Genomic DNA, 27,563 nt, shown 5'->3' with positions numbered 1-27,563 from the left:
CTGTTAACTCAATCACGCGCCACCCATGAACCAACATAACACGGGAATAAAAAGTGGAAAGTCACGATAAAATAATTGTGTTTCCAGTTGAACGTGCGACCGGAGCGACCGGTCCGGTAACGAACGAGACGGACGATTCAACCGGACCGCGAAACCTTCAAATTGAATTTTAAGCATCCAATTTGTTTGCGCGGTGGCGGTAGCGCGGCTGGTGTATCGGCCGCCCGCCCGCCGCCGCCGCCCGCCCCGCTCCCCGCTCCGCTCTCCGCGCCCTCACTGCGAGTTCCCACACACGTAAACCGATTTTTGCCAGCCACCACTTTGAGTTCCGACCGGATTTTGATGAATTATTTATCTGCATATGCAGTTTGCTAAAGCACCGGGTGTAGAGTATGTTATGTTATATTCTGTTTGAAGCCTTTTTACAGAGTAACAAAATTTAACGTTATGATTTTAATAGCCGCTATGAATGGATTTTTAGCAGCACCTGGCACCACCTGCTTTCAGGTTGGCTTATAAGTTTTCTATTCATTTAATCTATATATATAGTTCTATATAATTTAGTAAGCATAACTTAAAACTTCAAAACTCAATTGTAAAACACGTGCGAAATCAAAGCAAAAATTGACATTACTGAAAAAACGAGAAAGAAATAAGCGTCGTCCGTAAGCCGCATCAATATTTCAATGGAACGCAGTACTGAATTCCGACACTTGCTATTAATATTTCGCTCGCTTATGATAAAGGCCGTCCGATTGAAATTGTAATATCGGTTCGTTCGTACCTGGTGTTGCGTGTTTTATATTCCGGGCCCGCGCGGCGGCGGCATCTCGCCGATATTATCCACGCCGTCTCCAGCCGTCTGGACGTAAACGATATATAACATATTTATTATGAATCGATTTCATATATGGTATTAAAATGTGACAATAAAAGTCATAAGTCATAATTTTTCATACGCATTTTTTACGGATTGCTAAAAGTTTTAAGTTTTTAACCGCCATTAACGTCGTCGTTCGTAAGCGTGAAATTAAAAATGTTTAGATGGCGCTAAAACTTACACGGCGTGTGTGACAAGTCACAACAGGAAATAGCTTTGTTGCATGATTCATTTAATACTTATTTATGTATATGCAGGTCCATCTATTTCATCGCACACACACACGTCGAACTTAAATTGTTCGTCAGGCGTTAGTAAATAATTGACCAGTATAATTTATCAAAATCACAAGCCCGTTAAATGTGCAGTAGTAAATCAACAGTAATTATTATCCTGGAATAAATTTGTATTAAATAATAGAGTTTCATAATGATGAGAATAATTTATATGAGGACGGATTAACGTATTTACAGACTGAAAAGGAGTAAAGCCGAGCTTTAATTTGTATACAACGTGAATATTATAAAATTAAGTAAGAATTGGATTTTAATGAATCATTTTTATATTAAGGAAAATATAATTTGAATATGAAATAATCTACAGTCAGCTTCATCATTAACTGTACACTTAGTCAAACTAAGAGACCCAATTTTTTTAAAAGAACAAATTGTGTTTTACAGCTGGCTAAAGGTCTCTCCGTGAGTCTTCCACCATCATACTATTTATTATTTATTAATCCATTAAAACATTCACGGTGTGGTGACTTGTGAGTTGGAAAAGATACACACGTATATATAGCTACTAAAGAAGCTGACCGTACGATGAAGAAATTGAAATTTAAGATATCGCTTATTAGAGACAAAAAATAAGCCGAAAAAAGTTCCCCGATATCGGGGAGAAGTCGCTCCGTCGCGCCTCGTCCTCGTGTATCTTGTGATTAATGATGAGCGTGACACCATTCCATTTAATTCAGGAAATTCTTATACAATGAGTTAAAGAAATCATTCTGTTTCCTATTTATCAGCGAGACTTGTGTAAAAACAAACGTATCGAATTGGGTGACACCAATGTCTATGTAGCTATTTATCATCAACGCCTACAACCCACGGTTAATAGATGGATTATTGAACTATTTTAGATAGTTAGTTTTTTTTTTCAGTAGTCTTAATTAATTTTAGGATTCAGTGGCTGTGACGTTCGGATAGATAGGCATGACAAAGTTTTTACGGTTTGCTTTTTTACTATACGAACTCACAAGAGGCATTTTTGTTAAGACCGACATTCAACACATAATATTCTCCAAACAATTTGGCACAAAGCTAAAAGCGGTGATTACAGTGTAATATAGTCTGTGTTATTTGGTTAAAAAGTGCACAGCCCCGCTGTAACATTTTACGCGTGTCAATTTGACTGGGACGACGACGCGGGTAATAAACCGCGTCCGCCCGCAAGCCGCCCGCCCACCGCCGCCGCCGCCGCCGCCACCGCCCCAGCGGCCAACGTAACGCTATTCAACTTCATAACTCCACCGTCAAGAGAGCGTTTGCAAACGACCTGTCAAAGTCACATATTTTTACCCTCTGACCTAAAAAAAGAATCTTGTGACCATGCTCAGTTTTTTTTAAAAGGTATTATACCCTTTTTGCAATACCTGTATATTGATTTATATCGGTTTAGTAAGAGTTCTGTGAATGCTGATGGATTATAAGAGTGATCTTTGGCTACGACGATGGACTCACAGACTCGCACAAATAAAAAGTATTTGATTTAAGAAGCGCAAGTACGAGGCAGAATTGTCTCGTCTTATTTTATTGCATGTTTATATAGCGATACGCACGAAATACCCACATTTCAGAGGGACTTGTTTTTGTGAAATCCTTCATAAAATAAAGCAGAAGGGTCTAGTCAACTTTTAGTATACATTCACCTCCCAAATATCACATTATGTAGGTATTGCGCTCCGGGAAAAGGTCGGCCTCTCACAAATGCGGTTGTGTTTAGAGTATCATCGCGGAAAATTGTTTCAGGTCAGAACTGAACTAATCTAAATAAAAAGTAGTCGAAGCGCCGTTCGGATTATAATAAAGGTCGAAGTTATAATACAGACCCGGCCTGACGTCGTCGTCTTTTAGTATCACTTAACTCATTTTTATAACCACCATTTTGGCTTACTCGGAGCCTCACATCCAGCATAAATATAGAGTAGAGCTTCCTGAGCACGATATAGTTGCCCTACTTCGGGTGTTTTCCACTATATCGGTTATTTGGTTGAAACTCAGCATGTGTGATAGTTTCAATCGTCGCGGGCTTCGATGGTGGTTTAGGTTTAAATTGAAGGGTTACAAATAGAGAGTTGATTATTACAGAGTTTGGGGCAACGGGCCGGGTTGAATTATGGAGGCTGTCGGAATCAATAGAGTTTGTAAAGGTTAGAATATCGGAGTCAAAGTCAAAGTCAAAGTCAAAGTCAAAATTTTTTATTCATCGTACAAATATAAAATTTTCTGATGAACGTCAATTTTTACAAATTACTCTCCGTTCGGATAAGGGGGGGCTCTTTCTGTCTAAGGAGAAGAACGGAGGCAAGAAACTCCTGAGCCATCTTTTCAAAAAAAGACTTAAAACTAGTTAGTATACAATACATATAAGCTTAATAATAATTATTATAATAATATGAGCAGAGCTAACTACTTATCACAGCCATGCATTAACGTCCTCTAAGTAATCATCAATTTTATAATAAGCTTTTTTACTGAGTTTCTCTTTAATGTAACACTTAAACTTATTCTCTGGCATTTGAGCAACTTCTGCTGGAAGCTTATTATAAAATCTAATACAGTACCCTAAAAACGATTTATTAACTTTCGCCAGACGCATCGCTGGAAAAGCCAGCTTATGCTTGTTCCTAGTATTAATGTCATGATTACTGCCAATTGTATCAAAAGTTGAAATATTCTTTCGTACATACATTAAATTGGAAAAAATGAACTGACATGGAACTGTAAGGATGTTAATTTCTTTAAATAGTTCTCTCAATGAATCCCTGGAACCAAGTTTGTATATAGAGCGGATGGCTCTTTTCTGTAATACAAATATAGTCTCAATATCAGCGGCCCTACCCCAAAGCAAAATGCCATACGACAATAAGCTGTGGAAATAACTAAAGTAAACTAATCTGGCGGTTTCAACGTCGGTCAGTTGTCTAATTTTCCGTACAGCAAAAGCTGCCGAGCTCAACCTTCCAGCCAATTTGGCAATGTGAGGTCCCCACTGTAACTTTGAATCTATAGTCATACCAAGAAAGACAGTATCATCAACTAGGTCCAATTTATTCCCATCTAGAATAATGTTAGTATCGCATTGTCTAACATTCGGCAGTGTAAATTTAATACATTTCGTTTTCTTAGAATTCAATAAAAGATTATTTACGGTAAACCAATCGTGTATGTCAGATAGAATAGAATTAATTTCATAAAAAATATTTTCACTTCTTTTAACTTTAAAAAGCAAAGAAGAATCGTCAGCAAATAAAACTATATTAGTCAATTTTTCAACCATAAAAGGCAAGTCATTAATATAAATGAGGAATAAAAATGGTCCTAGAATAGATCCTTGAGGGACGCCTATCTTTACATGAGCCCCCTGTGATTTAGTATTATTAATATCGACCCTTTGTTGCCTCTTGTCTAAATATGAAGCTATCAAATCTAAAGCCTTTCCTCCTATTCCATAGTATCTCAGTTTCGAAATTAAAGTCTGATGGTCTACACAATCAAACGCCTTCGACAGATCACAGAAGACTCCAATAGCATCGTGATGGTCTTCCCAGGCGTCAAATATGTGCTTAATTAACGCAGTACCGGCATCGGTTGTTGATTTGCCTTTTGTAAAACCATACTGCTGGCTATGAAACAATCGAGCATCATTGAAATGCAAAAGCATCTGATTGAGTATGATCCTCTCAAATATTTTACTCAAAACTGGAAGAACCGAGACAGGCCTGAAATTTGCAGGGTCCTCCATATCCCCACTCTTGAACAGAGGTATAATTTTACTCAATTTCATAAGATCTGGGAACACACCTTCAGCGATACATTTATTAAAAATGTTAGCCAAAATTGGGGCGATTTTATTAATAATAGAAAGAACAAATTTAACTGACATTCCCCACAAGTCTTCAGTTTTCTTCATATTTAAGGACTTAAATGTTTTTATAATAGTTAATGTATTTATATATCTGAATTTAAATTCCTTATCGGTTGAAGGTGCGTTCTCCTTCATCAGGGTTTCAGCTAATGTAGCTGAAGAATCTAGGTTGCAAGTAGTCTCTAAAGGAATGTTCGTAAAAAACTCTTCAAAGACTCTCGCCACCTCGTCATTTGATGTTATTATGTCATTGCCTACCTTTAAAGATAAATTAGTCTCGCGTGTTCGATTCTTCCCCGTTTCGTTATTAATAATATTCCAAATGGCCTTAGATTTGTTAGCCGAGTCTTTAATCTTGTTATTAATAAAAATTGTCTTCGCACAGTGACAGACACATTTGTACATTTTGCTATATTTCTTCACATAAGATTGAAAGTCAGGGCGGAGTATGAATGTTTTCATCTCATACAGATCATATAATGTCGCCCTGCTTTTGCGAATACCATCTGTAGCCCAGTCACAAAATTTAATTTTATTGTCTATCAAAACTTCCTTCGTTTCAAAATTACTCTCAAACTCATCAGCTATTATCTTAAATAAGTTAGTATACATCTCATTAGAATTGCAATCTACTTTAACCTTCGGAAGTTTTTCGTCTAGTTTCTTCAAGTAATTGTCAATTTTCTTTGTAGTAATCGGTCTGCATCTCACCTTAGTTTTATTTGTCTTGTCAGTGTTTACTAAGGTAATGGTCTGCCCACTGTGGTCTGACCTCAGACAATTTATCACACTACTGTCTTTAAACTCACAGCTACAGAATATGTTATCTAGACAAGTGGCCGACGTGGATGTAATCCTAGTTGGTTCCAGAAAGACATTAAAAAGATTAAATGATTTAAAAAGTAACAGTAATTGCGACCTATTAGGAGAGTCACCTAATAGGTCAACATTAAAGTCACCACACACTATTACTTCCTTTTTACTATTGGAAGCTAACCTTAGAACATCCTCCATGACAGTCTCAAAGGTAATGAAATCACCAGTAGGTGGCCTGTAGGTACATACTATTATATACTTGTTTAGCTCTGCACATGAAATTTCTATATGGTGTTTAACAGAAAGAGCTACTATGTCCTTTCGTTCTTTACATTTACAATTTTCTTTAAGAAATATAAGTGACCCACCATGCTCGTTGCACTTTCTGTTAAAACAGCTTATAAGTTTGTAATTTTTCAATTGGAACATCATTTTATTCTCGTCTAACCAATGTTCTGTGATACATAAACAATCAATGTTAAATTTTTCCGAAAATAGTTCTATTTCTAACAATTTAGAAGAAATACTCTGAATATTCTGATGTACCACTTTAAATTCATTCTTAAATGTCTTGTCCTTTAATAGTTTTGAGCCGAGAGAGAGGCGATCACGGCGGCGGCGGCGGCGGCGGCGGCGGTGCCACGGGCCTTGTCTTAATTGTCAATAAAAGTGAGTCCCAGCGCGCGTCGGCTGCCCGTCGAATATAATTAACGAACTTGTGCGATTTTCGACTTTGTAAATTACCTGATGGTCTCACCGACCCGCCGCACCGTGCCGCTACACAGACATTAATTCTGAACCCAGAAAATAAATCAGTGATTAAGAATTACCCTTTCGCAGGTTTTGCGCGTTGTGAATTTTGTAGTTGTAGGTAGGTATTACCTACCTTTACAGAAATCCATATTGGGATTTGAAAGTTAAATAAAATAGCCGGAATGATATGGATACTTATGCAAACTTGATAAAAACATCTAATAGAAGAACTTATGCTGAAGCTATTAGTGGTACTGAGAATTAACTGTGGTTGCAGGTGGTGTTGGTAGCAGCAATGTCATTCGATGATAATGTGTCATTTGCAGAGTTGGGCATGATTCGACTTGACTAAAATACCAAGTAAATAACCTAAGACTAATGTAGAATTAATATTTTGGACCATAATCGTATGGATAATCCTTGATTATATTTAAATTTAGTAATTTAACCTTGTTACTTTCTGATTTTAAATTGAACAAGTCCCATCTGACGGGATAGCATAACTTTAACCCTCATAAAAAGTAATATGCAAAAAGAATTTTCTTCTCAGCGCTAAATCTATTCTTTGTACAGTATAATCAAGTTTCTAATAAGAGACCGAGTAATAACTCTCGTGAAACACATCGTGGAAGGTACAAATTGCTCCGTTCGAAGGTCGTTTGCGGGCAAGAATCATCCCTAAAATATGTGCTACGCGTGCCCTCCTGAACCCTATTCGCTTCCCTTTTTGCTTATTTACTTAAGAAATCGCTGGCGAGATTCGGTCAGCTGCATACAAATATTATTTGGTTAATATTTAATTATTTCTATGCGTAAAACTTTTCTGTGTAATCCGTGTTGGAAACTTTTAAGTAGATATTTGAAAAATCTTTTTATCCGTGATAATGATGACCTATGAACCTAGATGACTTTTATAACTTTTTAAATATTATTTACTAGTACATTTTACGAGTAAACGAGTTATTGAGAAAATTATACCTACCTAACTACCTGAAGAAAAGACAGAATCCTTGAAAGATCACTGTGTTGTCTGTTCGTCTGTCCGCCAGTCGGGTAAAGACAACAGCGGACTACATGCATATTCTAATCAACAATTTCATACAATTTATCAAAATTGTGTCGAAAATGTTACCTTCTTAGAAAATGTATCCGCTTGGGAAATTGTGCCACACACTTACCGACCGTCGTCTCGGCCCGACAATGAATTGCTTCTGATACGATATTAATTTCATTATCTCAACACAACAACAGCCAACCAACCCTGAAACGATCTTAACAATGGAGAACAGATTGAGATGGTTTCAGGTACATGTGTTTATTTATATGCCGATACTCGTGTTTCAGGGCCGGGGATTAGACTCGATAAACGATTCAACGGAAATATTTATCCGTCTAGGATTATGAATAGGTCGCGTCGTCAAAGGGGTTTTTCTTGGTAGTAAATTTAATCAATAAGGGTCATGTGCTCCGTTTTGTTCTGATTACGCGCTTGTTCACAGTTTGCTGTCGTCTAAGTATTATTCTAAATAAAGTAAAAAAATCATTTCTCTCCCTTCAAACTTATAGACTACAATACACCTATAACAGAAATAATAGGTATGTGGTATGCATATGAAGAGTCTGATTTGGTAGTGCGCTCCAAAATACGTCAAACTCAAAAAATTCTGCATAAACTCTACAAACCTTTCTCTAGGTACGTTGCTTAAGTACCTACGTAAATACGTAAGAGCTACTAGCTAAATCTCATAGGATGTTTTATATGAAATGGCGTAGGTAATGAATGAAGCGGCCTCCCGGGGCGACTACTTTAATTTATTGTCTTTTTGCTTTGTTCGCGCTGAACTTAGACGCGCCTTTGTCTTACCGAGACTTCCATAGTCTCGAGATTATACTACGAGTATAAGAACTCACTCTTGTGAGCCGTAATTAAATTGAGTGACGCATGTAGCGAGTAAAAGTTGTGCGTTCAGGAAGTTTGAAAAATTTAATTAGGCGTTGTTACAAAGTTTTCTTCTTCAGAGTATTACAAACATCCTGTTAAGTAAAGAAATGTATTATTTTAAGATGATATTATTTTTTGCTCTAAGTACGTACATGGTTATTAATGTAGCCCAAAAAAAAACTTGGATGTGATGTAATGGAAGTGACAAGGGTGCGCGTTGCTGATGGGACAAACCGACGTTTTACGACTCACCCGACATCATATCTCCCCTTTTCAATGCAACGCTCCCTTAATTTTTGAATACAAAAAGAGGCTTCAGAGATTTGATCAAAAACACACATTACCGAGGATTCTTCTCACAGAGAACATCCTAGATAACAGACAAATGTTTTTTTTACAATTAAACCATCGAGCCTAGTCGGAAGTAATTGTTTCGCCTTGTTGTTCACCCGTAAATCCGATGGTCGTAGTCGCGACTACGCCTAAGGGAAGGAATAAATGAGCCCATTGTCCCAGGCTCGAACCCAACCTATTTAAAGAGACAATGCCCATTGTCGTGCAGTCAAATATTCAAAATTTGTTGAGATGTATTTCTCTTTCTGTTCCTTTTGGAAATTTAATATGAAATGAACATCATAGGCCCTTAGCAATTAAAGACACAAAAAAACTCCTTCATTGTGAGGAGGTAAATTTTTACCGACATATTTATCTCCCTTAGAAAAGGAGTTAGGAAAGATATATGAACTGTAAATTGCCAGAGATTGCAGTAACTGTATGGACTGCCTCGTAAAGGCGATTTTATTACAACGCTAAAACTACGCCTCGTAAAGTTGAAAAGATTCGCAAAAACTAGGAATTGTTACGGGAAATGTGGGCTAGGTCGCCACGTGCTCGGTCTTACAGCAGCGAGCTACGGGGAAATCAGACGACAAAGCGGGAACTTGGCGTGTTTTGAATTGTAAATATTTGAAATTAGTTTCAGGGGAGAGAAAAGACGCATCGCATCGGATATCCAGCATCTAGAAAGTTCCGCGTCGCGTCTTTAGGCCGACGGCGCTGCGACGACGTTCTCATTTCTGAAAGTAGGCAGCAGATTGGACGTCAACTTTTCCTCTTTTTCCATCACGACAGACTCTACACAAAGCACTCACATCTTTGGTTGGAGAGAAGTTTTTCATCTACCTGTAGGTTGTATGTATTGGGGTGCATAATAAAAACATATAAAGCCATATGCGTGTTTTTTTAACCGACTTCTAAAAAAGGAGGAGGTTCTCAATTCGTCGCTATATATTTTTTTATGTATGTTCACCGATTACTCCGCCGTTTATGGACCGATTTTAAAAATTCTTTTTTGATGTATTGGGTTGAGCTCAGGGGTGGTCCCATTTTTTTTTATTTTATTCCACCCCCAAGTGTTGGTAAAGGGGTAAAAACAGGGTATGAATTTCCATTTTGGGCACCTATTAACAGATTCTAATGAAATTTAGAACGTAAATATAGTTCTTATAGCAAAAAAAATATGATGGTGACCTCGAGCTAATCTGATGATGGAAACGGAAGGCAGTCAAGGGAACTCCTCAACGGTATTTATCAACTACCTCGTGTTTAGGCTTGAATGATTCGTATTGACTAGTAGGACTGATTGGTATCATTTGCATGTTAATTTTGATTGAAAATTATTGCAAATAAACTAAAAACAATAAAATAAAATAATAATTAAAAAAAAAAAAAACGACTTCAAAAAACCACTAAAAAATGTAAGAAATAATTTAAGGTTTACACCAATTCTATGTGACTATACAAATACCTAACCTAAGCAGGAACTTTTCTTTTTTGAAGTTGGTGCCATATTTCTTCAGATTACTTTGTCACCGCACCAACATTGAATTGTGTGAATACGTACCTCAGTTTTAGAATTAAATTTGTTTTCGCTATGAAACCGCGTAGTGACTTAATTATTCTTCATGCCAGTACGAAATGTAAAACCGCAGTTTAAATATTTGAATTTTGGCGAGTTTGCTTCATATTTAAATCACTCCTAAAATATAAATAGACAGGTATGTTTCAGTACAAAATTAAGTTACCGCTTGAATTATACAATTTTAAATACACACATGGGGAGATTATACAATTTTAAATACACACATGGGGAGGGTTTTCACCTATATTTTGCTCACGACTGTTATCACTTTTTGCCGCCATAGTTCTATATAGTGACGAAAGTCATATAAGCATCTATTTTTTTAGGTAGGATGAACGTTATTAGTTTACTACCGTGTGTAGGCAATTTAATTATGGTGCTGGTGTGTATAACTTAAACATTGCTGAACATTTTCTCATTTTAGTTTAGGTAGACACTTTTATCTAATTGCCTATGGCCTATTTTTGTTCAATGGGAACGTGAGAAATATGTGCAGTGGGGAGACGTTTTGACAATGCATTATGCAGGTGTCGGGGCACCGAGAACAAGAGATAACTCAGTATGTGCTCATCTAACGTCACCGTTCTTAAGACGAGTGAAGAGTTCGAGGATGGGGCTACGAGTAATTTTTTGTTTCACCGGACCCTTATATTTTATTTTTAGTACCACGAATGGTCATTTGGTGAGTACGCCACAAACAAAAAAAGAGCATGAATTTAAATTTATATCATTACATGGCATATTTACAAATACATAATTTTTGTCTGACATATCTCATTATCATTTATGGCAATTTTCTGTGAATTTATATTTAATGGATAATTAAGGATAAGTTTAGAGAGTTTATAGAGACATTTTATAGTTCATGACATGCCCGCTAGAGCTGTGGCCACAACTGCGAGCATGCTACGGCATAAGCTGCACCGCCGCCGCCGCCGCCGCCGCCACTCGACTCCGCACCACTACGTGACTCCGCAGACGACTCAACTAATCTCCACCGCGAGACACCATCGCTGATAAACTCAGTTGTCACAACGCACTCGTTCCATTACAGTTCTCATTCTCATTACATAGAGGTCCAATATCACATGTATGTCAATAAAGGACTGAGATGAGAACACCATGTGTATGTAGATGCGTAGGTATATGCCATAGAAGTCGTGCCAAATATCAGTAACCTAGAAACACATATTATGGGCACAACCCTTCACACGATCTTGGCAAAACGTGAGCGCAAAGCTGAAAATAAATGGTGTCGAAATATCGATGCGTAGTGTTTTCTATTCAAACTTTTGCACTTTATCAAAAACTACTTCCATAACTTGTTATATTAAAGTATTCACGATTATGTTGCTACGATGTATTGCTGATATGGGTATCTCTGCGAGTATTGTTAATCTTTATACCCAAAATGTAATAAAAAAGATATATATTTTTGGTAAATAAAACTTTTATGTCGTCATTGATCGCGGTCCCCGGGTAATACTTGGCAGTTTAGTTCGTATTAGATTAAGGAGAAATGGGAGATGGCCGGATTATCTGTGCAACCACAGACGTCAGCAGAGATATTCATGGCTCTTGAATATTGTTTCGCCTTTGCGCTTAACGATGTTTGGATTGGTAACGAAGTTTCAATTTCGCCCGGGCCAGTTCCGAAAACATCGCAAACTCACTAAGTTAGCTTACTCTTAAACTTAACTAAATCAATCATCTCAAATCACTGAAACCAATATTTTTCATTCGAAATACTTTCAATGCGGACAAAATCAAACTCTAAATAATGGAACTGGAGTAAAATTTCAATTTAAGTTCTACTTTGCAATGCAAAATTCTTTGAGCAATCACCACAAAGGCCCACACACACGTGGAGTTTTAGCTTACAAGAAAAAAATAATATGTTGACCAGGAAATTTAATATTTGCAAAGTGGTGGGCACCTTAGGTTGTATATAGGTATACCTACTATTCATACAGTGAGCACTCGAGGGTATTGTGCCGGCGCTAGTGTGCGTGCGCCGCCGCCGCCGCCGCCGCCGCCGCCGCCGCCCACCGCGACGTCGGGATAAGCAGCACTTCACTTCTTTATGAGTTTTCTGAGGGATAGGGTCGCAAATTTGCGAGTCATATTTACTTTGGCCAGCACATAAAGCCATAAGTAGATAAAATAAACAGCGTTAAAATGTTAATTCTAACATAAACACTGTAAAAAAACGCGGTAATTTCGTTATTCGTCTTCATTTTACTCCCGTTTGATAGCTACAAAATTAAGGAAGTTAAAGCTAACAATTAATTAATTCTTAGAATTTCATACACCGAACACACACAACACACCTTTACTTTCTTCTTTTATAATTCGACTTACGCCCGCCCCAGCTACTCATCGTCTTCCATTTCCCGTGGAATTTCCCCATCCAGTACAAATGTAAAAAAGGTCGGTAAGGTTTCAGTCAAGACCGAAAATTCTGAATGGAAAACGGAACCCTAAGATGTGCAGAATAGATGCCTCTACTATTATTTTAAACTGTGCAATGCATGCCAAATACAAAGTTATATGTATCCGTTTAGTATTAGATCTCAGTCTTAGTGATATACCTAATTATTTTTGTCTTAGTCATAAAACTTACTCTCAACGTGAACCAAAACGAATTATTTACACATTAGCAAGCGTGATAATTCCAACTGACAAGAGCGTTCAGCAGAGCGTATCTCTCATTGCAAAACGGTAAGGTCATTAAGGCGAGTGGTGGTGTGGCCGCCGCCGTATCTTACCTAATTGTACCTCCGCCCTAATTTACATCTTAAGTTTGGCAACACGTGTGTAATATTGGCTCGCTGTGGAAGTACTAAGAAGGGACAAACTTTTCAATTTACAAGACCGACAACATATCGAATCAAAGGAATAAATTCAAAGCAAAGCTCAGTGTTCTGTAAATGAAATAAATGCTTTTAAACTCTTAGTGATACTTATGAAGAAAAGTTGGAGAAAAGTGGTAAAGGGAAATGAATGTGAAAGTAAACTTTGGTGAAATAACAATGAGCAATGAGCTCTCGAGTGGTACGTGGAGCACTCGCTACTGCTCTACTAGTCGTTGTGTTGCTTTCACATAATGTCCCTCTTGAATCGAACCGTTCCGTGTAAGGTACTAAGCTTCCGATACCTGTCCATCGGTTGTGTGAATATAAGTATACAGCTTTTTCAAGCTATTTATAGCTTTCTCAGTGTTTCTTGTGGGATATCTTGATTTTTTTTAAAATAGAGCCTTTATTTTTCAGTTTATTCGAAAAAAACTCACACATCTTTACTTGTAATAAAGCACTTGTTTTCTTCTCAGAAACCGTTAGAGATATCGAAATAAATTTGATCCCTACCCCAGTGTCCTCTACACGTTTGACCCATGTAATAACTGCTCCGAAAGGTGTCTTCGATATGCAATTGCAAATGCATGGCAGAAGTAATTTATGCCAAGTTGGCGAGAATTTGTTCTGTGGCCGGAGCTGCTACGAAAACTAATAACGATTCATGTTGGTAGGTACATGGTATAATGGGCTTTGGTTAAACATTAAATTATTCTTGAGCGAATGCGAACGCACAGCACCGGCTGGAGCTGGCTGCGGATATTTGCATTTATTTGTACAAAATTAAGATTCGCGCTGCGGCGGCGCCCGCCGCGCCCGCCTGCCTCGCGCGCCGCCTCGCCCGCCGCTTCAGCCGCCGCCAACATCACGCAATTTCCATCCGCTACAGATAAGCAACGCAATATTTTACATTATACATGACGCCGCTCCCACAGATAGCTCCGTGCAAACCTTTGTATGCTCTACAAATGCAGCAGCTATGAAGCGCTGCATATTTATTGTCGTCTGCGAGCGCACTATGCTCTCTTTTATGTATTGCTCATTTAGTACAACATGATAACAATTGTGTGTTTCCTGACGCTGAACAGACTGCCAATACGCAGAGCAGTTAAAGGCACAATATGAGGGTGCTTGCATGTTTAGTGGGAGAACCGTCATAAACATTATCGTAGGCCTGAGTTGTCAATTCAGGGTCCCAATTTGCCGATTGCGCAATATTTTAGTTATGGATTTTTAGCTGTAGACCATCCCAACTACATAAGTTACATGCATAAGGAAGTACTGTGAATTAACTGGTACTAAGTGTAACTTTTACTAAAAATTCAAAATAAATAAAATTACATATTTTTTACTTTAGAAACATACAAATCCCATCACTGTAAGTTTACAGAACTTTAGCATCTACTGAAAATAAGGAACATATTTTTGATTCACCTCAAGACCTCAAGTACTATGTCTCCATTGAACAACGACTATTAGGTACATAGTGTAGCCGGGCAAGACCAAGACGGCAGTAGTAGCAGCTAGTAACCTATATATTGTAATTTATGTGTTCTCGAACTGCGGCAACTCATGAATATCTTGAAATTTCCTAGTTAATCTGCGCACGAAGACATATTGCAGACAAATAGCAAAACGAACGTTCTGGAGCTGGGAATGTGAAGATAAAGTAACATCACATCGAAATTCGAATGTAATGTAGGGTTATTGTGTGACTGACAGACACATTGCTATATTAGGTTGACATTATTAAATTTATCGAAAGTAGGCTGGCTGAACAGCTTCTACGAATAATCCAAATAGAATGGTAGACCCTTTACTAAAGATTATCTTAGATTTTTTTTTTATATTAGGTGCTTACGATAATTTGTAGATATTTGTGAGAAATTGGTACTAAATTAATTACGCGAGTCTTTTTAAACATTCCTAAATTTCTGACAAACATTTTCCACCCAACTCTATGTACTTACACTTTAGTCCGACGACACCATATTGCTGTATGCAGGTAACATAATAACTTTTGAAACTACCTGAGATACCTATTGTAATTTCGTAATTAATACAGGATGGGACATGAATGCTAAGAGCGGCCTGTATAAACTGAGCACACATTGTCTCGGCTGAAAGGTAAACCAAGTGTCAACAGAATTTATCAGCTATGTACGTACCCTACTCTTCCGATGCTGCCCAATCTACCTCGTTAACAAGATAAATACGGAACCTGTATTACTATATCACTATATATAGCGCTTTATTGAACTGATTATTAAACAAGAGGAAGCATTGTTCTCTTTTCCAAACAAATTCTGAATCAACTCAGCTTCACTCTACAATACACTGCATTTTGCGACGAGAAAGAATTACCCCATCCAATTTAAAAGAAACCTTTCGATACGGTGAAATTGCAAAGGAATTCACCCGAAGCAAACTAAGCATGCGCAACAGAGATTAATGTGGTGTCAATTACACTCTCGGGAAACGAATGTAGGAAAAAATCGCCTAATGGCTCGAAACAATAAATTTTATACTAATTTACATAAAAATTAAATCTCGCATTTTTTGGCTGTGGCTCAGCGCGCCCAGCGGAATGAGTTTCGAAAAGGCTACTGCAGTTTAATATTGAATTTCCATCTTAATTTAGTTAAACTTTACACATTTGCCTACTTTGCTTTTATTTCGTTAACGATATTGAAGTTCTTTTTGGTCGCTATCAAATGACTGTAAGGTTAATGTGATATGTTTTTTTTTAAGTTATTATGTATAGCATACAAATACAAATAGATAGTGAAGTTATAAGTAAAAAAAAGTATTTCAAGTAAAAACATATTTTTTTTATATAGGTTTGTGTCGTCTTTGTTGAAGAGATTTTAATGGTGCTTCATATTTTCCTTACAAATTATATATTACCTTACTAAAGATCTCAGTACTAGCTAAGAGCTACGTAACAACAATAAATACACTGTGGGGGGACGAAAAACGTGGTAGAGGCGTGATTTTATAAAAGGCTCGGTTCGGTCGTCATCGGGCCGCTCTCTTGTTGATTGATAGAGACGGATGCGCGCGGCGGCCGTCGGCAATCCTGCTGTTCCCCGCTTAATGACTTGTTTCTCTCACCTTCTGGAATTACTACATAAATCTCCGTCGTAAATGGATACTTTGCTTTTCATCATGCTTGTACACGCAATGAATGTCAGCTGGAAAATCATGACATAAAATCTGGTTAAACAAACTCTAACTTTCTTAACAATGTACCACTGTTATGTTGATCAAATATTCAGTTTGAAGTGGAAAGTCAGGTGTATTGACACAGCGCAAGTTTTCCAATAAAGGTAAGTCGACAGGCCGGCACCTATCGAGCTATTCCCGAGGCAAAGCTGACTGTCCGAGAACGGAGGTCATAAATTCCGAGAACTAAACAGTGTTGGCAAGTGCCCGGCTTGGACTTGGACCAAAACGTCCTCTTTTCACAATCATAAAGATCAAATTACGAATGATGGAGCGCACTGCAGGACAGGTTTTGTTTAGGTAGTCTACTCACTACATGGATACCATTGTAAGGAATCTCGCCTTGATTTTAGACTTGGTCTATAAATACTGTTTACAGTGATCCGAGCTGAGCCCTGAGCAGTAAGCCTGGTCCCTCGATACGATGTGAGCGACGGAACAAGCGGGCGCGGGGAGTACGGCAAACCTCTCATAACGGTTTATGTCGACAGTTTACTGAGGTTTAGCTGAAACGTCCCACTCGCATAACAGTTTGTTTGAAGTTGAGCGCTTTGAGCATCGCTGCAGCTTCACCGCCGTAATATCGCGTCCCACTGCCTCGATCGAGTGCCATCCAAATTGGATGATATTAAATTCACATTATTACGTTATCTGATTGAATTTATGGCCTTAATGCTCGAACTGCGCCGTTAATTATATTGAGATATCTTCTGTGAATTAACAAGAAATCCATTGGTATGGTAATTTTGGTAAGTGAAATGTACGTACTTACATTTAATGTAATACATAACTTACTACATAGAAATGTACAAAACATTTGGTACAAAAACGCACCCATAAAAGTCCACATCAAATCTACTCACTAGTTGCAACGTGCAAAACGAAATGTCGAGGATTTTCGTCTTTGGCCAAAAATGCAACGAAAAAGGGGAGAGGACATATATTTCTATTCCGCGAAGTCAATTCAATTTGTGGTGACGGGAGAGTAGCCAGTACGTATTTGTTCAACGTGTCGAGCGGCGGGGCCTCACAATGAAATCAATGTTGCGGGCGAGCGACACGGTGTGATTCAATTTTTAATTTTCGACTTATTGTGTTACGTTTGTATCATTCGGGATCCGCGTCGGAGCTGCGAGCGAATTGCTCTCGAACTGGCGGAGTTGTTGTTGTGATTGATTCACATCCGATTTACGAGCTACAAAATTAGTTTAGAGTTTATGCAGTGACCCGAGCAATGAAAAAGTTCTCTGTCTGCAACATTGAAGTACATTTAACATCAAAACAGAAATCAGAATATTAATGTATGCATTTTAAATACAAACCATTTCAGTTAAAGTAAAGTAATCAGTTAACTTGCACCACGCACACTTGTAGATAAACTTGCACTTGGCCTTGTTTAAATAAAATGAAGTTTCAATGTGTTTTCGTTAAATTACAAGTTGGCAGCAGTCGCTGGCCGCGGTCGGTTCACTAAACAAATGGAAAGTTGTAAGGGCTCGGCTCATGTTAGCTCAGTCGTGTCTATCTTATTAAAAAGTTTCTAGCTCAAAGCTTTGAATAAATTGAAAGTTAGGTAATTTGTTAAGTTAAAAAATATATAAAGGAAACTTTGGTCTTACATACATACAGTAGTGATCCAAAATAAACATAAGTTATAATAAATTAATTTCTGAACGGAACTCGAAAAAGTCTTGTCCGATTCGGCAAGTTTTTTTAAATTAATGACGTATATTTATGAGAGCTGTGAAAATTGTAAATAGTTTGTGGGAAAACCATATTTCAAGTCAGTGAATGTATGAAAGGTAATGTGAGTGTTAACCAAAAAAATGCAATGTAATAAGGAAACTAAGAGTTTTGTAAATTGATGCAAAAGCGTAGGGTAAGTAATACGAGGTATAAAAACGAATGGTATAAAATTCACAAGGTATACGCTCATATGATATAAATTTATTAAGTATAACGATCACTGTGCATAACAAACGAAAGGCATAATTACTAAATACATAATTTCGTAAAGAATAACGTTCAAAAAGTATAATTTCAATTGATATAACGATTAAAATGCATAAAGTTCATAATATAATAATATAACGTTTATAACATATATTCTACAACGGATATAATTATCATAATGTATAATGCACAAAAAGTATAAAAGATTGTCGTATCGTATTTTCATTATTATTGACGTTATGTGGGGTTTTGACAATATATAATTTTTGGCGCTATGTGGGGAGACGCTCCGCTCCGCTTCGCTGCGCTCCGCTTTGGTTTCGACGAACATGTGCACCTAACACGCTCCTCCTCGCTTTGCTCGTCGTCGCACCTATCTTTAGGTTTTGGTACTAGGGGTTTTGACATTATTGTTATTATTGGAGCTATGTGGGGAGACGCTCCGCTCCGCTTCGCTGCGCTCCGCTTTGGTTTCGACAAACATGTGCACCTAACACGCTCCTCCTCGCTTTGCTCGTCGTCGCACCTATCTTTAGGTTTTGGTACTAGGGGTTTTGACATTATTATTATTATTGGAGCTATGTGGGGAGACGCTCCGCTCCGCTTCGCTGCGCTCCTCTTTGGTTTCGGAGAACATGTGCACCTAACACGCTCCTCCTCGCTTTGCTCGTCGTCGCACCTATCTTTAGGTTTTGGTACTAGGAGTTTTGACATTATTATTATTAATGGAGCTATGTGGGGAGACGCTCCGCTTTGGTTTCGACGAACATGTGCACCTAACACGCTCCTCCTCGCTTTGCTCGTCGTCGCACCTATCTTAGGTTTTGGTGCTAGGGGGTTTGACGGTATTGGGTAATTAAACACAGATTAGGTTATTTGTTAGTATGTTTTATGAAATTTATACTAAATTATAGTATATATTTTAAACGATATACATAATGTATGTTATACGAATTGATATTAGTCCTCGTAAGTATTATATTTTTCGATATTATATAAAATGTACGTTATACCAATTGAATCTTATATGAAAATATAGATTTTGTTGTTATACGTAACGTTCATTATATTTTGTGAACGTTATTAATGTGAAATTATACATTTCGTTGTTATACGTCGCAATACGCACCCAAAAGCGTAAGGTCCTGCAAAAGTGATGGGCTGCCCATTACACTGTTATAGTAATAAGAAACATTGGTGGTGATAATGACACGGCTCGCGCGAGTCCTGTCGTTGTCATCTCACGATACTGGCCACTTTTACGACCACATAAAATAAAAACTTTTTCTTTCCCTACTGCCCCACATACAAACATTAATACACCAGTTTTGTTTCATGCGGAGGGTAAGATCTATGTTCTATAATGTGGCCGAACAATATCATTGAGTAGGTAGGTAACTAAATAATGTAGGTACCTATTGATTTAGTATTTTAATCTTATAGTTTCTCATGGCGATTAAATGACTGGCCAGTCTGGGAATTTGTAAACTGCCCTATCATTGTGTAGGTACCAGGCATGTAAATTACAGTACGATATAGGATCTATAATTAGAGCTATAATATGATATAGATTGTATATTATAGGTACTTCACCACGAGGAGCGGTGGTAGCTCAGTCGGGTAAGCGCCCGCTTCTCACGCCAGATATGCGGCTTCGAATCCCGGCACTGACATATACCAATGAGTTCTTTGAATTTAAGTACAATGTATACCATCGCTCTTACGGTTGAGGAAAACATCTTGAGGAAACCTGCATATCTAGATTTAGCACGTCTAGCTAGATGTGTGAACCCGCCAACCCGCAGTGGACCAGCGTGGTGGGAAATGGTCCAAACTTTGGAAGGCAGTTTAGACGTTGGAGATATGCACAAAGGTTCTACTCGAGAGAGCCAGGTGCAGGTACTAGATATAGAGAATACAATATAATAGTAGAATAGAATAGGTAATTCACCTCTCTTTTCGTGCAACTTATTAATCACAGTCTTTACCTCCAAGGTATTGTAATGATTTTTGTTTGATATTCGGTTATTGTAGTTCTCTGTAGAGCATATTGAAAATTACTTTATGTATTTTTATGCAAATTTAATTTAATTAACTGTCTCTTTATCTCGAGAGAAAAAATGCTTGTTATTTATTAAAAAGAGACATAAGTCAAGTCAGCCAGTAAATGCGGTTCCAGTTAATGCTTACATAGTTACTGTGGTATTTGTTAGGACCTAATATTAAATTTTAGTAAAGTTGACGCTCTTTCAAAAGCCTCTGGAGAGTACCTACTGAAATCAATTTAAAAATATTTATCCAGCAACTGGATAATATTCATAGATATAACTTATAACTTTAAGCAGATTCTGGAGAAGCAAAAACTGGTCATGCTGTGATAGCTCTCATGGAAACTATAACAAGGAGACCAAATTAAATATCTAGTAACCTTTTTCTATAATTGAGAAGCCGGTTATGTTACATATTCAAAAAGATAGGACCTGACATTTATTAGGTTATTACCCAGATAAATAGCCAGGGGTTACGCCACAATGGACTTGGCCGATTATATTAGGTTACCAAAAATAGTATGTTACCTATTGTGTCACGTAACAGTTATCGTACTTTTGGTGTAATCAGGAACATACAAGGTAACATTTCTTATTTTATAAGGTGTGACAAAAGATTAAACTTACAAACTATATTTGTTAATAAAACTTTAATAGTTATGTCAATGATCACGTTGTAAAATCCGGGAATGGATGTAGATGGGCTTAAGCAAATAGAAGCTCGACCCAAAAATAAATAAAAGGGACGTCTATACTTAATCAAGATCGTCTCTTAACTGCGTCGCCAATTAATTAACTTTCAAAGTTAAATAAATTGATGAAATCCCCGCTGGAACTCGTATTAGTTTTGTTTGTTGTTTTGAGTTGATAATACGCAGGCTTTCTGGCACAGGCTGGTGTAAGAAGTTATGTATACTTATATAAGTATAGTGGTTGGAGGGCGGAAAGTATATACATTATGTCCCTTTATGAATATGAGAAGTCTCAGTAAGGAAAATGGAAATGTTATCGTAGTTTCAAAAATTAGGTAACGACCTAATTTTATAAATAAAATTACACCTAAACAAATGTGAAAAGGAAATATTAAAAAAATATCTAAAACAGTAAAATATAAAAAATATTCAGGACTAAGTAACTAAGATTGTCTACAATGTATCATAATTATATACTTTTAAAAACGAAGACATACCTACTTATCAAGATTTATTATAAACAACTTTTACAGCAACGCCGAGTTTCATCTAAAAATAGTCAAAACTTCTATCAACCACTTACGCATATTTGTAGCGAAAGGCATCCTGTGAGAGGTTGAACTTGTTAGAGGAGGCGGGCAAACGGATGTGTTGGCAGAGGTCGGTCAATAGTGTTAGATTTACATGCGGCGTCCCGAGGGTATCTGCTGCAGGTGGCGCCCCCTAACTCGATCTCGGCGTTTATCCACCAATAGCGCCAGCGTGTTCTGTGTTCCCTTTTCATGCCAAAACATTTATAAGTATTTTTTTTAATACATAAAAGATTTAGGTTTCAGTGCTTAAAGATTGAGAATAGAGCTGAAGGTTGAGAAGCTAGCCTACATAGGTTAGCATCTAATCTTTATACTAGCATACACAACATAACGTACCAACTGTACTATTTTGTATTTTTTTTGTTGAGTAAGATTCTTACATTCAAAATAGATACGAGAGAAAGTGTGAAGTCACGACCACAATCAATGACCGACTTTTTGTAGGAGGAAAATATAAAGAAGGGGGTAACTCAGGGGGTCTTAAGTTGTTTATATGGACCCCATGAGTCACCCCCCTTTCCGTTGGTGCACTATTTACGGAACACCTGTATACGGTCTAATGACTACAGAACATTGAGCAATGTATTACGCTTCTCTTTCCACTCTATCGTCTCTATCTCTAGGATTTGCTGCCACAAAAATAATTTACAATAAAAATATGCCGTCAAAGCCGCATTCTCTTTCGGCGGAGAACAGACAAAACTAGACGGATTTCGCAAATGTAGGTTGTATTGTACTTGCAGTGGCAACGAACCGCAATATTTGAAAGCTTTCGCTTCGCAAAATGCCCTCAAAAGGCTTTGTTTGAAATCCGTCTTACTTTCGTTAAACATAGGCCTGCTTATTTCCATATTATATAATTCCATACCAAATATATGTACAAACTAGAATATAATTATCATCCACTGCTGGACAAAGGCTTTTCCTGACAAACCACAACACTACTGCGTGCGTCTTCGGTTCGTCAACCACTACCTTCATCTTATATACCTATGTACAATGCCTGTATGTCATTGTATGAATGAATTTGAATTCGTTCACCTGTGCTGATTCCGACATTAATTATATTGATTTATCTGTTTGTAATCGCAGGTACTGAGAGAGCTTGGTAGATTCACCGTAAATTAATTAGCAATAATTTGCAAGCAGCTTTGAAGAGCTTCATAATTTATGTACACCAATAAAGAGAATAGCGGTAGTAGTGGCGTGCAGGTAGCGGTTATACAGGGTGTATAAGGAGTGAAAATTTATCAGCGACCTTTTCGTCGTCAAGTATATTAAGTACCTTCTTGAGATACTGCGGAACTTTAAGTATCAGACCAACTCTGAAATCGCGAAAAAAACAGTTAGTCCATAGTTATTCTTGTATTTCTATTGTTTTTCTCCATTTCACGGTCAGTCTATTTGACCATTCTTTTTTACATATTTTTGCCTTGTTTAAACTTATTTATAAGATGTTTAGTAACTAAGATTATTTAATTAGATGCTTAAGTTCTTCTATGTAAGATGTTTTTAATCTGAAACACAGGAAAAACTCTGTTATTTCCTAGTTCAGAGCAGTATTTCGCCTACCTTTAGCATTAAGATTTGACCTATTTTTAAAATACTACATAGTTTTCTGAATAAATATTATTCTTATTCTTATTCTTAGTCTCATAATAAAAGTTGTTAATTATGTCATGCAATTTTTTTACCGCAGAGGTTCACCATAAAGGTCGCCCTGTGAACTACTCAGTACGGTTTCGTGGTAGAGCTTACGCAAACGGAACAGTTCTCAGTAAGACCGCAGATTTGCAAACTGAGATGCAGCAGATTACACACTCCGGCTGGGAGGCACGCTACCAGCTAACTGCTGGACTCACTGAGCCGTCACGGTTCCGGCTAAATCTTAAATTTACTTACCTACGTAAATATTTACTTAAATATGTATTAAATAAATGCCGCTAGCCTCCACGGAGCACGGCTGCTGCTGCAACTGTAAGTAACAAAAAACGGTTTAGTAATTATGGACTTTTTTTTAAATATTTTAACTGAGTACAATTTTTATTAAGTACTTACGTTATGAAAAAAAATGGGGTATTATACTTATAAAATATTTAGTAATTAAATGCAGTTGCCTTTAAATTCTTATTCACAGTAAATATTATAAATCGACTTATAATACGTAGTCGTGAAGATTTTGTCAAACTTCTGAGTTTCCTTCTACTCGGGAGCTTGTTTATGCATGCGTAAAATTTACTGATCTTCTTAGAACCGTCTAATGTTTGAATAAAGTTGTGGAAGTTTTAAAATCACAAAAGTTTGGAAACAAAACGCTAAAGACCGACGCCGATCGCGGTCTATTCGTTTATTATTTACAGCCCGACTTACATAAAAATTCTTTGGTCTAAAACTTTATATTAAAAGCTCCCTTCTTTAATCTATTCAAAGAAAATTTAGAGAGCCGTTAGTGTCAAAGCGGTGCCTTCACTCTTTCTTGTGATGGAGATGCCGCGGATGTTTTTTGAAATTATGAAAATTGCCGTATTTCAGTCGACATCCTTTCATGGGAGGAATTTTCTTATCGTCTGATATGTTTTATATGGCTTTTTATTAAAGCTAGCATTATTCATCGGCTTTCAGCGTTTGATGTCAAATAGGTACCGTGCCACACGTGTAATTTATTTTATACCACATAATATGATAACATAATGCTAAGTACAGTACCTAGTTATTTAGCTGAATGTTTTTTGTGCTGAAAAGTTATAAAAAGTATTTGATATTGACTTTACCTTTAAAAAAATCTCATTAATTGAATAATTACCAATATGAGATGGAACAAAAATGTATTTCTATTTATGAAGCTTATGAGCCTCTACCAGTGATCTGTGCTACTTAATAAATGAAATAAAATCTCTTTCGATATTTATAATCTCTGAAACCTGATCTATGAAAGCTGGGATGCGAGGGTTGGCCCGGATCCTTGCAAACAATGAAAATCTTGCACCTGACACTCAACCTGACGCTCCGGTTTCTGGTGAAGCTATATTTCTTACATGAAAAATCTATAACTCTATATTTTCATCTGCCTGCCCATTCTATTTAACGAGCAACCAAAAATGAATGGTTTTATATTTTATTGACTCAGGAGCATAATTATGAAACTCCGTGTGTGTTATATGTGGTCAAATTGATACAAATAGGACTATGTCCGATTGAAAAGCGAGACAATTAAATTAAAACATTCCCGTCATATCGGTTGAGCCGTTTAAAAGTTTTTTTATAATCTTATTTATCATCAAGTTCCTTGTGGAGATTTAAACTTTAGTCGGGATATTTACATTCACAACCTTTTCCCTCTTTCGTCCATCCTTTTATCGGCTGCTTTTAAAAACGGCGTCGCGACAGTCACTTTCCAGAGACCTTTTAGCTCAGGGACGCAAGAGCGTTTCTTTTAAACATGTGAGAGTGTTGAGAGTAAATAAGTTGCGGAGGGAGGCTGGATTTAATTAAACTAATAAATGACCGCAAGCTAGAAAGCACTTATCTGTTCGCCGCGCACTACTGTGGAGTGAATCTTCTTAATTGCACAGGGGAGTAATTGGAAAAAACCAGCCAAGCGAGAGACTTGTGCGTCGGGGAGGTCCTGTAACTTCTAATAATAAACAGACCCAAGTAATAAATACACTCAATTTTAATTGTAATTACAAAATAGGAAAGTTCTAAAAATGATAACTGAATCTCCAGTTTAGGCAGGTATAAACACCATATAATATAGTGCCACTGTTGTTATGAACCACTTGGAAAAGCATTATTTTCATAGTTTAAGTAAGTACCTATAAGGACGTTTCCTGGTAAAGGCCAGTCGCCAGAACCAGCAGTTAATGTCTGTTGGCTGATGATAAATATATATATATATATATTTTCTTTTTGTCTTTACACATGGATACAGTTATCTACTATTACAAAGGATCCTCTTTGTACTGAAACAATAAAAAAACACATAACGTAAAATCATTTTAATCAGCTAATAATCAACAATTGCTAGGCATAGATATGCTCCGTGACATGAATTTTATTTCTTGATCCACTTTAAAATACACATTTCTATCAACTAATAAAAGTATAGGTATTATGAAACAAACACTTAATAAAACAGTTATGTGTATATATTGTAAATATGAAAACATACGGAACCCTGCACCGCAGTACGTTTCATTGAGCGCCGAGTCAAAGGAACTACGGTGACTCGTTAATTAAGATTTGAACTTTCGATTAAATTAAAACTTATACCTAGACTTACCTCTCGTATTCCAGAAGGGACTGCGTAATAGTATTCATAACATATTTTTATTTTAAAGCTTATCTATATTGGCTGTCATATTGATTCTGTAGTTCAAACCAAATATGTGTGCATGTACCTAATCAAAGAGTCCTGGTGCAGCTATACATATACGAATCAATATATCAATTCAGTAATTGTTGGCTAAACGTCGACTTCTGCAGCCAATCATCATTGAAATCAGCCAACTGCACCGGAGTGGATTACATGCCCGAGCTTGTGCTCGTGTCTCCATTCCGTCCCTGACATAAACGTATAAGGCGAGCGACTACAGATTTGGTAATATTGTACACATATATATATAAAAGCTTCGACTTAGATCTTTTTTCATATGGGCATAAAACTTAGATGTAGATCGCATCCAGTGGCGTCTTTGCGAGGCCTACGTCCACTGATACACTGATACAGACTGAAGAAGAAGATAAAACCCAGAACACTATGGAGTTATTATTAGATACCATTGCCACGAAGGCAGCATATATACTTGACATAATGTAGTACATAAATGTACATACTTATGTGAAAATGCATACCGAGATAGACCCAGGCTAAGCATAAGTTACAGCTAGCGTGCAGTTTGCTCGCGTAATTTGGATACAATTCCGTTTTCCGGAGCAAGTCCGGAATTTGTGGGACTTGCAGTAAAATGTGTGAGTGCAGGCGGCTAATAGCCAGAAAATATGACGCACACATTAGCCGTAGCAGCAAGTTAAAGTTGCGAGAATGTGCGGGCGGCACTAGATCACGGCCGGGCGCGCAGCCAGCGTCGTGTCTAACATTTTCCACCTGCAGTTACAACACCATTGTCTAAATGAAGTATTTCCGCAGACAAACGAACCGGCGAAATTGGCTTGATTTTAACCGATCGATAAAGCTCAGGAGCTCAGTTTTGTCGGGCGGAATCGGCTTATTGCCGATAAATTTGGCCGCGAGATACCATGCTCGGGCGTGCCATTGTGAGCCACTCGTATACTTACCGCCTTGGATACAGTGTTCAGCACGGATTACTTATATTTTCATTGTCATCCTTCATGCATTCATGATTGAATATTTGCAGTCGATATTTTTTAAAGTGAATATGAAATAACGCATTTCTATTGGATAAGGATAAGGAACAACCAAATTTTTAAAGTCAATTTTAACCTCTTTAGTGATCAGTGAAAATAACTAGCAATAAGTAACTTGTTTGCAATAATCCCTGACCTATATAATAATAGTGCTCAAGAGTTTTACACAATACCTACCATGAATGGCTGGAAAAATATTTCAAAACAAGTAAACGGATGTAAAAATTTACAATTAATAACATAGAAACTCACATTCATTTATACATTTTACATTTGTATTTACATCACACAAATATACAAAAACAGTTAGGGTAGGTTTGCAGCCTCGTAAAATGTATATATGAGTTACTC

The sequence above is a fragment of the Plutella xylostella genome, chromosome 4 (genome assembly GCF_932276165.1).
Source record: "Plutella xylostella chromosome 4, ilPluXylo3.1, whole genome shotgun sequence".
Lineage (NCBI taxonomy): Eukaryota > Metazoa > Arthropoda > Insecta > Lepidoptera > Plutellidae > Plutella > Plutella xylostella.
The sequence above is the reverse complement of the archived record's forward strand: the minus strand, read 5'-3'. Positions refer to the sequence as shown.